This window comes from Nelumbo nucifera, chromosome 1 (genome assembly GCF_055504915.1).
Source record: "Nelumbo nucifera cultivar China Antique chromosome 1, China Antique-T2T, whole genome shotgun sequence".
Lineage (NCBI taxonomy): Eukaryota > Viridiplantae > Streptophyta > Magnoliopsida > Proteales > Nelumbonaceae > Nelumbo > Nelumbo nucifera.
The window spans coordinates 139111043-139124736 of record NC_142649.1 but is presented as its reverse complement, the minus strand read 5'-3'; the positions used below and the strand labels follow the sequence as shown (position 1 = coordinate 139124736).

At 43.3% G+C, this 13694-nt stretch overlaps 1 pseudogene; it reads left to right on the top strand.

Moving 5' to 3' along the window:
• The first annotated feature begins 12784 nt into the window (after nucleotides 1–12784).
• LOC104590871 (calcium-binding protein KRP1 pseudogene) lies at nucleotides 12785–13120 on the top strand (annotated as a pseudogene).
• Nucleotides 13121–13694: the final 574 nt, after the last annotated feature.

Here is a 13694-nt window from a genome sequence, read left to right as displayed (position 1 = left end):
ATGCACGTCTGTTGGAAATTGATGACAGAGAGCAGAAGAGAAGATGAGAGGACCCGATCACCTTCACCGACAACGATCTCAGGAGGTCCAGACCCTGCACAACGACACACTAGTGATCATGGCCAAGATAGCCAACTTTGAAGTATGACGCATCCTAGTAGACATAGGGAGCTCAACCAATATCTTATTCAAAGACGCCTTTGAATAGCTCGGCATTAGCAAGGACCGCCTCACCCCAGTCAACACTCCCCTGATGGGTTTCTCCGAGGAGTCGCTCATGCCTAGAGGGAAGATTTCACTGCCCTTGTTGATCGAAGATGGTGAGATAACCTCTACGGCAATGGTGGACTTCATCGTCGTCCGCTATCTCTCATCCTACAACACCATCCTTGGTCGGCCAACCTTGAATGCTCTATAGGCCTCTATCTCCATAATCCATTTTGCCATGAAGTTCCCGACCTCGTACAAAGTGGAAGTGGTGTGTGGAGACCAGAGGGCAGCACGACAATGCTACCTGACGTCTTGCCAAGGAAAGCGCCCAGCCATAGAAACCCTAACGACAGAGAGTATCAATCAATGGAATGAACTAAAGGCACAGTGCAACTAGCTTGTCGAAGACCTCATCCAGGTGCCGCTCTCTGAAGAAGACCCCAAGAAGACTATCTAGGTCGAATCTCTCCTGGATGATCCTCTTTGGGAAGACCTGGTGCAGTTGTTGAGGGACCATGTTGACGTGTTCACTTGTTAGGTGGCAGATATGCCGGGGATTGACCCCAAGGTCATCACCCATCACTTAAATTCTGACGCACACTATCGACCCATCATGTAGAAGAAGAGGAGCATCGCCATAGAACGGTGGCAGGTGATCAACGAGGTTCAGAAACTGCTTGACACCGGCTTCATCCAGGAAGTAAAATACTCGGGCTGGCTGGCCAACATGGTAATGGTGTAGAAGGCCAACAGGAAGTGGAGAATCTGCATTGACTTCACCTACCTAAACAAGGTTTGTCCCAAGGACAGCTTCCCCCTACCGAAGATTGATCAGCTCATCGATGCAACTAGGAGAAAACGGCCTTCATCACTAACCATGGACTATACTTCTACAAGGCAATGCCATTCGGCCTCAAGAATGCCAGTGCTACTTATTAGTGGATGGTGAACGAGGTGTTCAAGGATCAGCTCGGCTGCAATGTTGAAGCATATGTCGATGACATGTTGGTGAAAAGCAAGTACAAAATGAAGCTGAATCCGACTAAATATGCTTTCGAGGTCGGCTTTGGTAAATTCCTGGGGTTCATAGTTACATAGCGAGGAATTGAAGACAATCCAAAGAAGATCCAGGCCCTCCTCGGCATGTAGTCACCCCGGACCTATAAAGAAGTGCAATGCCTCACAGGACGGGTAGCCACCCTTAGCAGGTTCATGTCCAAGTCAGTGGACCGATGCCTGCCCTTCTTCAAGGCCCTAAAAGGATGAAAGACTTCCAATGGACCGAGGAATGTGAACGGTCCTTCCAGGAGCTAAAGAGACACCTAAGCTCGCTGCCTTTCCTCACAAAGCCGAGACTTGGGGACGAGCTATTGCTCTACCTCTCAGTCGGAGATGAGGTGCTCAGCTCAGTACTGGTCAAGGAGGAAGACCAGGTACAAAGGCCGATCTACTAAACTAGCAAAGTTCTCAACGACGTAGAAAATGGGTACACAAACCTAAAGAAGGTAGCCCTAGCCCTAGTCACCTCGGCAAGAAAGCTTAGACCATATTTCCAAGCCCACAACATCTGAGTGCTTACCGACCAACCTCTCAAGCAAGTGCTACGGAGATCGGAAGCATTCGACCACCTAGTCAAGTGGTGCGTGGAGTTGAGTGAGTTCGTCATCGACTATGCACCTCGGCCCGCAATCAAGGCACAAGCCTTGGCTGACTTTTTTATGGAATGCACTTTCATAATATAAGACCCGACCCTAGCACCGCAAACATGGACTCTCCATGTGGACGGTTCATCCAACAAACAAGGTAGTGGGGCCGCGCTGATCTTCCTCAGCCCAAACAACATGGTATTAAAGCACGTCCTCAGGTTCGAGTTCAAGGCCTCCAACAACGAACCTGAGTACGAAGCTCTAATCGTTGGACTTCGACTGGCCCTAGAACTTGGTGCTCGGCGAGTCGAAGCCTTTAGTAACTCAGCTGGTAGTCAACCAGATCCACAGCCAGTTCGAGACACAGACCCCGACCGTGGTGAGTTACCTGCAAAGGGTGTAAGAGCTCATCCAACGTCTTGACCACTTCACTATACAACAAACCTCTCGAGCTGAAAACATCTAAGTAGATGCACTCTCGAAGCTAGCTAGCTCACCACAGGCCGACCTCGACTCAATAGTCTGGATGAACATGAAGTAGGATGCAACCCAGCTTGATAGAAAGTGCAACTGCTATCAAAGGCATTCCAATCTTCATCACCAACCAATCGTCCCCTTGAAGCCGATCACTAGCCCGTGGCCCTTTGCACAGTGGGGAATGGATATCCTCAGCCCCTTCCCTACCTTGGTCAGGCAAAAGGAAGTTTCTATTGGTTGTAGTGGACTACTTCACCAAGTGGGTGGAAACCGAGGCCCTAGCATGCATTACTACACAGAATGCCCGAAATTTCTTCTGGCAATGTATTGTCTGTTGATTCGGCATACCTCGGGCCCTCATCACCGATAATGGTGCATAGTTCACTAACCAGAAGTTTAAAGGCTTTTGTGCCAACTTGAAGATCGACCACCGGACCAAGGTCGTACACCAACCTCAGAGTAGTGGACCGACCGAAGTGACCAACCGAACCGTACTGCACGGCCTGAAAACTAGACTTGATTAGTTTAAGGGAAGGTGGGTCGAGGAACTGCCTAGCATCCTCTAGGCATACAGGACTACACTGCGGACAGCTACTGGAGAGATGCCCTTCAACCTAACCTATAGGGTCGAAGCCATGATCCTTGTGGAAATAGGCTTGCCAATTCTCCAAACTAAGTTCTACGATGAGGAGTAGAACAACGAAGACCTTCGTGCAAAGCTCGATTTGGTAGAAGAAGCACGTGACCGAGCATACCTCAAGATGTCAGCATAGCAGCAAAGAATGGCCAAGTACTATGACTCCAAAGTCCGAAAAAGGGAGTTCAAGATCAGCGACCTCGTACTTCGCAAAGTCATTGCCTGCACCAAGAGAAGGAAAGCTCCGACTGCACTAGGAAGGACCATATAGAGTCACCAAAGTACTCGGACCTGGTACCTACAGGCTAGAAGACCTCAACAGGAAGCCCGTACTGAGGAGTTGGAATACTGAGAACCTAAGAATGTACTACCAGTGGTTCTACATCAATAAAGAAACGTTTCTCATAGTTAGTTGTTCAACACACACTGCATGGCACACACTACATGGCACACACCGCCCAGCATACCACACAACGCACGCCGCGCAACACATTGTCCAACCGAACTCTCAACAGCTAGGCCGCTCGCGCATTGACTCGACTGACCTATAATGGCCAGAGCCTGCAACACATAGCCACACGTTAACCCGATAGTACATAGCCAACCAATCTAGTTGACTCGGATGTTGATAGCCAAAGGCTAAAGCGTAGAAGAACGCTTCCGCCCCCAAAGGCCAGAGGGTGGCCATCGAACTCCGCGCACCCTACTAATGAACCATCATATTAGATCTAGCTGAGGAATAGCTAGCCCACTAAGAGCACAAAACTCCTAGAGACCATGTGCAACTGAGCATCCCCCAAAGAGATGAGAGATTGGAAAGCACTTCAGCTAGGAAAGCCAAAGACTAAAGATCTTGGCTACCATGGACCTCGGCCAAGATAAGACTGAGGCCTATATCTTAATTTAGCAAAGAAAAAGAAGAGGTAAAGGATACAAAAATCTCAGAACTAGAACATCTTTTCCATTAATCATCAAAAAGTTTGTACAAGGATAAAGGCTTGGCATACCGAGTCGTTTACATCATAAGCAAAAAAAAGAGAAAAGACAAACATCAGAAAAGCAAAATAAAGCCAAATTAGCAGCAACAACAAACAAACACCTCAGTACTCTGTGGGCTGGTCCTCAGCCTCCTCGGGCACATCAATGGTGGTCATGTTATCCTCGACCGGGGGGGGGGGGGTGTTAGGATCATAAGGACCCAAGCCTTGCATGGCCTCGGCAATGTCGGGGAACCGACACAGAGATGGAACCCCGTCTCCCAGGAGCGTGCGATAAAGTCATCCATCTCATGTTTATATTCCTCAAAGGCCTTGAATTGTGCAACTACCTCCTCCCTTACCCGGGTTTCCCTTTCGTCGACCTCCCTCTGTAGCTTCTCCTGCACCTCCTTCATCTCAGAGATGCACGCCCCTTCAACTTGCAAACGGTTTTGGACTGCTCATCAATTCCATGCTTTAGCTCAGCCACCTCAGCTTCTAGCGCGACTAACTATGCACCCGCAACTTCAACCTCAGCCAAATGAGAAAGCAGACGTTTGACCTCGATGTGACTAGACTCGTAAAGGTACAACACTGACAGAAGACAGTCGACCACCGCGATCGCTGAGCAAGCATTCTACAAAAAGAAACTAACTGTCAGCACAACAATGTTAATCGACCAAAACAGAGTAAGAATAATCGGCATAAGCAAGGATTTACCGATGCGGCTTGAAGCACAAGTGCATTCTCTAGGATGCTTCTTGTAGACTCCGCCACCTCCCACCTCATGGCCAGTGTCAAAAGGCCGTAGAGAAGCTACTTGGCCACGCCCTCCATTCCTAGCCTGTCCTCGATTTGGACGTTCCACTGTGGCACGTGGATAGTCGGACTGCCGCCCTTCGGCATGTTGCCTTACGAGGAAGGGAGTGAATGGCCTCTCCTCCGGGGAGTCCGTTCGACAGACCTCGGCTGCACCACCTCGGATTGGGGCTGGGCCCCTTGAGCACTTTGGCTACGCCTGTCTTGCCCAGTCCTCATTTGACGAATGATCTCGTCACAACTCACCATCTCAATACCTGCATAGGACAAGTACCTAATCAATACAAGTCAAAAGCTCAGAAAAGAAAAGATCGCTAAATCTAGAGCAGTAAACAGACCAGCCTCTTCGCTCATTAGCCCGATGCGGATCAACATCGAGAAAGACGTGTAATGTATCACGTTAACTCCCCCGATCATTCCTATTGCCGCCCTCTCTTCCTCGGTGAGTTGAGCTAGCTCAGGCTGCTTCACCTTCGTCCTCAGCTTCTGGAACTCGGCCGATAGAGGCAGGCCTCCAGGACAATGCACAAAGAAGAAATTCCCCTTCTAGTGCTTCATTGAGGATGGGGTCCCAACCAACACCTTGATATGTTGCCGGGCCAAGAAGTAATAGTATTCCTGCTAGTGGTTCTTTAGTTGAAGGAAATAAAAGAGTATCCTCAGGGTAATCTCAATGTCATGGATGAAGCAGTACGGTAAGAAACCAATCAAGAACCTAAAAGAATTCGGCATCAAATATACTGGTAGTACCCCGTACCAACTAAACATCTCGACAAGCCCCTCGTGCAATAGGAACCTCAGCACGACTATCAGGCTGTGCTAATGCACATAGAGTTCACTTGGATGAGCATCCGTGGGCCTCTCATCGGTCCTCGAACACCTAAGTTCATATTCTTTAGGGATGTAGTACAAGGCCCGGATCCGGGCTATATCCCCGGGTGATAGAAAGCATGACATGGTCTCAAATCGGCAACTAGCACGTGGAGGAAGCTCGACCTCCTCGGTCGATAGCCTCGCCTTAGCCTCCTTGGCCTCGGCAATCCTCTCAGAATCGACCCCCTCAAAGTCCTTGGCCTCGACCCCCTGGCCATCGGCCTCACGAACATCGAGAGCGGCTGCCTCGACGAGAGACCCCAGCTTGGACTCATAATAGGAAGGAGCAGAAGAAGTAGAGGAAGTAGAAGAAGAGGAAGAAGAACGGGGAGATGAGGAAGACATCTTACCAAGTTTCAAAGATTAAGGCCGCGGAACTAAATCAAGCACCGAGCACCGAAGACTACTTCTCGCCGAGCTTTACAAGTACTTTCCCTTGCAAATGACAAAGGGGAAATGCTCTTCCCCCCTTTTTTATAGGACTCCTAACGACCCAAATCAAGGCAAGATCAATGGCATGGATCAAACACCACCTTCTGATAGCTTAGGAAGACGAAACGACACCATTGACCTTCGCACACATGTAGCCTTGGGAAGCCAAAATGTCGCTTCCGTCAGCATGATGCAAGCATCGAACCGGCCGGGCCACCCAAAAACCAGTTCAATCCTGAGGTCGTCCACCCAGATGGTGGGCTCAACCAACCTCAAACTTGAATTCCTCAACCGAGGACCGAAGAGCTCTTCCACGCCATCCCGTGGCCGAGCACTATGCTCCTTGACTTTGGAACTGGGGGAGTGGTGTTTGGGTTATGATTGACCTGGCCCCAAGTGCCACGTGTTGCTCCCATGGCCACCCCATCACTTCGGCCACATCACCTCCATGGCCCTCCTTATCACTTTGGCCATATCGACACCACGTTATATGGATATGCGTGACCAATATAGAAGGACGCCTCACAGATGAGGACAACTCCGCTAGGGATTAGGTCTTATCTCGAAGACCTCAGTGGATAACTTCAACCCGATAACCCTAGAAGCTTCATCTAACGAGGACATGGATCTTTGGCTATAAAAAGGGACCTCCCGTTCAAGGTAAGGGATCCAACCTTTGACTTCCATACCATTACTCTACTCGGACCAACACCGTTCTCTAACTGCTCGGCCCGACCGACCACCTTTCTCAACTGACTTGAGCATCAGAGTACCTACCTGGGGATAACTCTTCAAGCCTCTGACTGTCTTCTTGGTTTCAGATCTTAAAGTGTGGCTTCGTCCTTCCACCTCGGCTCCGCCTAGTTGACAGGATTATCTGACTGCAACCTCGGTTCAAGAACCACCTTGTATTGAACAACATCATATAGCAAGTATAAAATTTTCTAAAGACGTAGGATTTAACCTTCTCCCTTTTAAAATTATAGAAGAACAAGAAAAATGGTTACACTAATTATTGTTTTTCTTTTTTTTTCTAAGCTATGAAGGCAATGCAAATGTTATTAGTAAACGTGCTTAGGTTAAAAGAGAAATCTCAGTTTGGATGGAATACAAATACAAATATGTAGAATGCAAAACCTTATTGTACTCTTTCCAAACTGAGCCTAAGGGAATAAAAGTGATAAGAATACAACCACTAAAAACAAACTAATTAAGCTTACGGAACAAAAAGTAGGTAATCATGAGCAACGACCTGAGAATCCTCTATAAATGATGCAAAAATAATCTTAGACACGTCAAGAAAGAGAGCAAATAACTACCAACAACATTACAACAGAGATCAGTTCTGCAAGCGTGACTCCCTCAATTAGAAAGAACGAGACCAAGCCTATGGATTTACTGCTAGTTTTGATTGTAAATTCTAGTTTACCTTTGTTTTGAGTTGTAACTTTGTAAACTTACACGATGAGGCTATCTCAGGTTGACTGCTGCAGTGAAGCTATTAAGCAGTATGACAAAATTAACATAACTTGATCGAATGACAATCCTGCCTGCAGCCACCCTCGTTGTGTAGCCCCACGGAGCCTAAAACACAACACTCGGAATCTGCTACCTATAAGTTGTTCCCACATCTTTATTCACAGAGAATTACCATCTTGTATTGGGAACATCTTCCAACAAACAGGGTCGGAGCCAGGGGTGAAGCCCCTCTATGTTTTGAAAATCTTCACAATCCCTATTAATGATTCATTTATACTTTATTCATTCACCCTTATTTTATTAACTTTTAGCCCCCCTAATCTATGTTCATGACTATTTGACCCCTAGCATAAAATTGTAGCTCCGCCCCTACCAACAAATGACAAGAAAGATATTTTCAATACGCAGCCGTTATGTCTCGTGGGTAGAGATATATGGGAACAGTTCCTGGATAACAGATCCGAACCCAATAAGCTTATTAGCACTGTTGCATTTGCACTCGAAGATAAACTACCATTTATAGTCAAAACACTGTTGCCATGGTGCTAGTTTTCAGTGTAAATGTACTTTTGAGTTTTCATACAAGTAGGAATGGCAACGGGGAGCCTCTCCCCATCCCTGTTTCTACGAAAATCCTCGCTAATGGGAATAAGATTATCGTCTCCACAGGAATCCCCATTCTTCATGATTTTTTTATAATATTAGCCATTTTGTTTTTATTTTTTATTTTATTTAAAAAAATAAAAATAAAATAATTAAAATTTAGAATTCAATTAAAAAACATTCAAATATATTCAAAACCATATTTTTAAAAATATTAATATATAGATATATATGTACATAAGTATATATATAATGTATGCATATATATATATACTTATATATTAGTGAGGATCTCATGGAATGGAAAAATGAAAAAAATTGCCATCCTATATATAAGGAATTTGTGACAGTTTTTTCAGGTGCTCATCAATGGGAATTCTAACTTCTACCTAGATACCTGTATAGGTTGCATATGAAACGTTATTAAGGGGTGTTCAATAAGTATAGTTCTATTTGGTAACTGATAGATTGAAAGACCAAAACACTCCATTTACTTAAAAGAATAAAAGATCTAAAACTAAAAGCTTTGAAATCAAATGAAGCTTTCCTGGTTTTCGATTATTCAAAAACCCTCGTTAGCTTCCTTGTACATGTGCAACATCTAGCACATGTGTCATGCATTGCAACAATTTTATATAAAATGCTAATGTTTTAAAATTTGTTTATAATTAATAGGTGAAAATAATTATAAAGCATGTAAAGTACATTACTCAAAAGTAATACATACCATATAATTGAAAAATTAGAACAAATGTTGAAAAACTTAGTATTATATATTTATAATTTATGAAACAATAGTAACATCGATTTATATAATGATTGATAAAAAGCAATAAATGCGTTTGTGGGCCCATGCACCATATAATAATCATTTTGTTTTTAAACAAAACTTACCAAATGTACTTTCTATCTTGCTTTTTTCTAAGATCTATCTCAAAAGCGCGTGCCATCAAATGGTCTTGATCTTTAGGTTGTGTTTGGTGTAATTCGTATATATTTTCTTGAGTCCGGATCTGCCATCTCACATCGATCTCACAGTATGCCTTCACCATACTAGAATATCTATATTTATCATTTAGTGGGAGATGTTTTCAATACAGAATGTGATGTAGCTGTGATCAAGTTGGTGTAAGGTGCGCAGCAGTCCTTACCTTTCTTTTGTCAAACCAAATACAATCTTAAAAGATCAATTTTAAAAAGCTAGGGCTATGCTTATGAAAAATCATTTTACAAAGAGTTTTCAAAAGCTAGGGCTATGTATGTTCACGTATTGAGGTTGATTATATAGCTGAGAAATTATGCGAGACCGCACCTCTGACGTCTCCGGAGACAAATAGTCTGAGTTGAATGGAATTATTGAAAGTTTGTCACACAAAGGTTGACAATCACGGTGGGGGTGGGGTGGGGGCTCCACAATTATTCCTAAGAGGGAGCCACCGCCGTAGCGCGCACTCTCTGGTTTATTTACATACCACCAATTCATGCGTGGTCCCGCTCTCCACTTGCATTTGCATATTCATGTACTAGCGAGTATCGAGTGAGCAAAATGACAGAGAGAGTAAAAATTCAAATGAAATTGATTTCGCCAGTTCGCCTGGTCACCTTCACCTTGTTTCTTGCGGTAAGGAACTGTTTAACCCAAAGTTTTTAAAAACCGAATCAGACAATGAATCTGTTAGGAGTCCGGTTTCCAAGTTAAATGGTCCGGTTATTTGAATCAATTAAATGGTTTGTTTTAATAAAAAGTTAAAAAAATAATAAAAATAACTAAATTGTTGGACGGTTCAACCATCTGAATCAATGATTTACTAACAAAATTAACAGTTTTTGACGAAATAACAGTTCTGATATAAAATGGAATCAATCACCAAACCGATTCCCGGATTTTCTGGTTCGGTCTGATTTAAAAATCATGGTTTAACCAATAATAATACTCCACATCACTCGTAAATTATATATGCCGGCCCCTCACAACCATTCAATCCCTCTCTGTTGTTGGAGCGTTATTATTGGTTAGACAGCCCCAGGCCCCTAACACAGCCATAAAGTGCAGTTCAGCTTATCCCTCCTCAAATCAGACATCTATTCCACTTTGTCTTTTCTTTTTTCAGCCAAAAGCTCGGAAACAATCTTGGGTCCTATCTGGGGCGGCAGGTACCGTCCCTTTACCATTCGGTAGAAGTGTGTGAATTAATTCTTCGTTTGCTGTCGCGGACTCAATCTTTTGATTCAAATGATTTTTTTTTTTTTTTTAACGAAATAACCAACTATATGACAACTACAAGAATCCAACAAAACTCGAAACAATCGTGTTTTAATGCAATTTTGCTAATAACGTGGTGCGTTCAGGAATTGCAGAAAATTGAATCACAACAATTGCCAGAGACACTGCCTTATTCTGTCATGTTACCACTGTCGTTGGTGGAATTTATTAATGTTCAATGAGTTGTATAAGCTCTAAAAGTAACTTATTAAGGAGAAAAAAAGCTGAAATTCCTTGATAACACGTTTTGCTGGACACTTTCTAAGATAAGACCCATCACCCCATCCATCTAATGATGGGTGTCGGTCTTTCGATTATACACTTCCAATTTCTTTCTAGTTATATCTATTCATGGAAATACTACCACTGGGGACCTGGGCCAATCATGACAAACCAAGTCAGCTTCGTATACATGGGTCAATATATACAAGGATTCGGCCGGGCACCGCACATGAATGAATTTGGATTTTGGAGTGGCTGACCTGCTGTGTGGGGGCCCCGCAGGCTGTACTATATGGTCAGTTCATGGGCCGTTTTTACGGATCCAAGCCACAGCCCACAGCCACAGATGGTTGGTTGTCCTCCTTATTGTCAATATGTAGTAGTCCCTGCAGCTGCCACGCGTCCAGAACGCGGACCGTGCATTGTACCATTGAGCAGTCTTTAGTGAAACCAATTCTATGATATGGACGAGCCATGAGCCATCTTGCTGATTCCCATGGGCCAGTATGGGCCACTGAATCTGTATGTATCTCAGCAGCGGTCGACATATACCCTTCAATACCATCGTACTGTTTGACTGTAGGCTTCTACCTCTACGATGCACAATATAGCTGGAGAAAAAAAAATTAGTATAAGTGATTCGTATTTGACTCTCGCATGCGTTCAATGTTGGGTATGGATTTATAAATTTAAGAGGTAGAAAGATAAATAGTAGTTGTAAGTTTGTTGGGTTCGGTAAGAGTGCATAAAAGTAAAATGAGTGTACTCAGTACTCCTGCGAATGGAAATTTACTGAAATAGGAAGACGTAAGCTAGTTCTGATTTGGTTTTGTATTCGTAAGTTTACAGTGTATGGATTTAATTAATACGAATCGCTAGGCTGGAATCAACTTATTTTACATTAACTAAATTAGAGTATGAAGCTTATTTCCATTTGGCTCTTTCCTCTCATTTTAAATACAAAAATAATTAGTAAAAAGCAAATTTACATTCATTTTTGTCAGTACAAAAACATATACCCACAAAACTGAATCAGAAAGCATTACATTCTTATCAAATGCATTTATGGAGACTTATATAAAGCCGGAACCGGAAGGCTAGCATCTTGTACACGGCTTGTGAGATGTGACCTCCACCCGCATGATCGACGAGCCCTACCGTACTCATTCACCATTATCAATGGGCCGTAAGATTGAGACAAACGACCAAAAAGGTCAACGTGATCATCCTATTATTTTACTTTTTTTCATACACACATATAATTTAGAGAAATGCTGAGGAGTTTAGCAACTTTTGGTTTTATATCTACCCTACAAACAAGGTGGGGCCATAAAGGACACGCCCAATGCTGTCCTGTATTGGGTCTTTTCGTGGGCCCACTATGTGTTTCCGTCCAGGTGTAAAAATTCAATGCAATAAGTCAACTTTAATCTTGAAGGATCTAACTTTGTTTCCACTTTTTTTAGGGGTGAAACTGTAGGTCCTAATTCCTAAAAGAAGGTTGAGCTGTACGTGTATGTGCACAAATCTAATGAAATCACATAACGATAATATATAACAAAAAAACACCTAATGAAATCAGATGGGGGAATTCAAAAGAGTAGCAAGGACTGGAGCGTGCGGTACAAAGCACATGAAGGAATTAAAATCAAGGGAGCTCAATTCATCTTCATCTTCATCCCATCCTCACACATGATGAATGTTGTTACCACTTACCAAGAATGGATTTTAGCACTAAGATTATATGAATTCTTCTATAATACAGTAAGGGTATTAAGCGATAATAAGGTAGCAGGTGATATACCAAAAGCATGAGACCACAATGACATTAGAGGCCTTGTTTTATGAGGTTGATGGGACGTACTTGGGGATTAGATAGTTTGGTTCCCACGCAGCTTCCACGAAGGAGAACCTCCCGACGCAAGGGCCACAAATTTTCCGACTAGGATGCCCGTAACGCTGTTATAAAAACCTCTTATCGTCAATTCCGTTGGCACCAAGACCGATCGATTATCCTACAATAATACATCTCTCTCTCTCTCTCTCTCTCTCTCTCTCTCCTGCTGCTTATCTCTTCCCTTGTTTCATACTCTTTTTCTCTTTCTCCACCTCCCTCTCCTAGTCTTCTTTTCCAGTTATCCAAGCAATGGCTCAAGAGAATGACATCATGTTTGAAGATTACTTTCCGTCAATGGTAGAGAGCATGGGCGCTGATCGATTTATTGCAGAGCTGTGTTATGGGTTCTGTCTGTTGATGGATCATGCAAAGGGTCTCATCACGTTCGAAAGCCTGAAGCGAAACACCTGGCTTTTGGGAGTGCAAGACTTGGGAGACGAGGAACTCTTCTGTATGTTAAAAGAAGGAGATTTGGATGGTGATGGAGCACTGAATCAAAAAGAGTTTTGTGTTCTCATGTGCACATTGAGTTTGGGTTCCATGAACAACTCAAGAAGGTTTTTGGAACAAACGACGACTATTTGAATTATTGATGAGTTCAGGCTTTTGGTGTGCTCTCTTGTACTGTTTACTTCTATCTTTCATGTGTAATGATGCATGGTTGGTTATGGTGTTACTAGCTGTCTCAGAAAGAAGTGAACTAGTCCTTGGGCTGCTGCCTCAAATATTTAGCTCTTTCATTTTGTATTTGTTTGCCCACTCAAGTTACAAATTGCAATTTCTCACCCACAAGCAAAGGTCACCAAATACTCAAGAACTTAACTGGGTTTCAATTTTTAAGATACTTTTACATTACCAGAAAGAGAAAAATAAAAAGACAATGGAAATTCCTTAATTTCATTAACTAAATTTTCCAGTCGAAAGTTAGAGATCCTAAATGCCAACTCAAGTTAAAATCTTACTCTAGTAAAGGCAACGAATAGAAACAGAAGATGCCTTCAGAGAAAAATAAACAAAGACTTGTTGGGAGAAGTAGGTTGCAAAAGAAGAATATCAAAAGATATCTTTCATTCTTTCTTCGAATTCGCATGGAAAGTCAGAAACGAGGATATTTAATCTAGTTGATGGGGTGCGATGAAGTGAAAAATAATTCCCATTG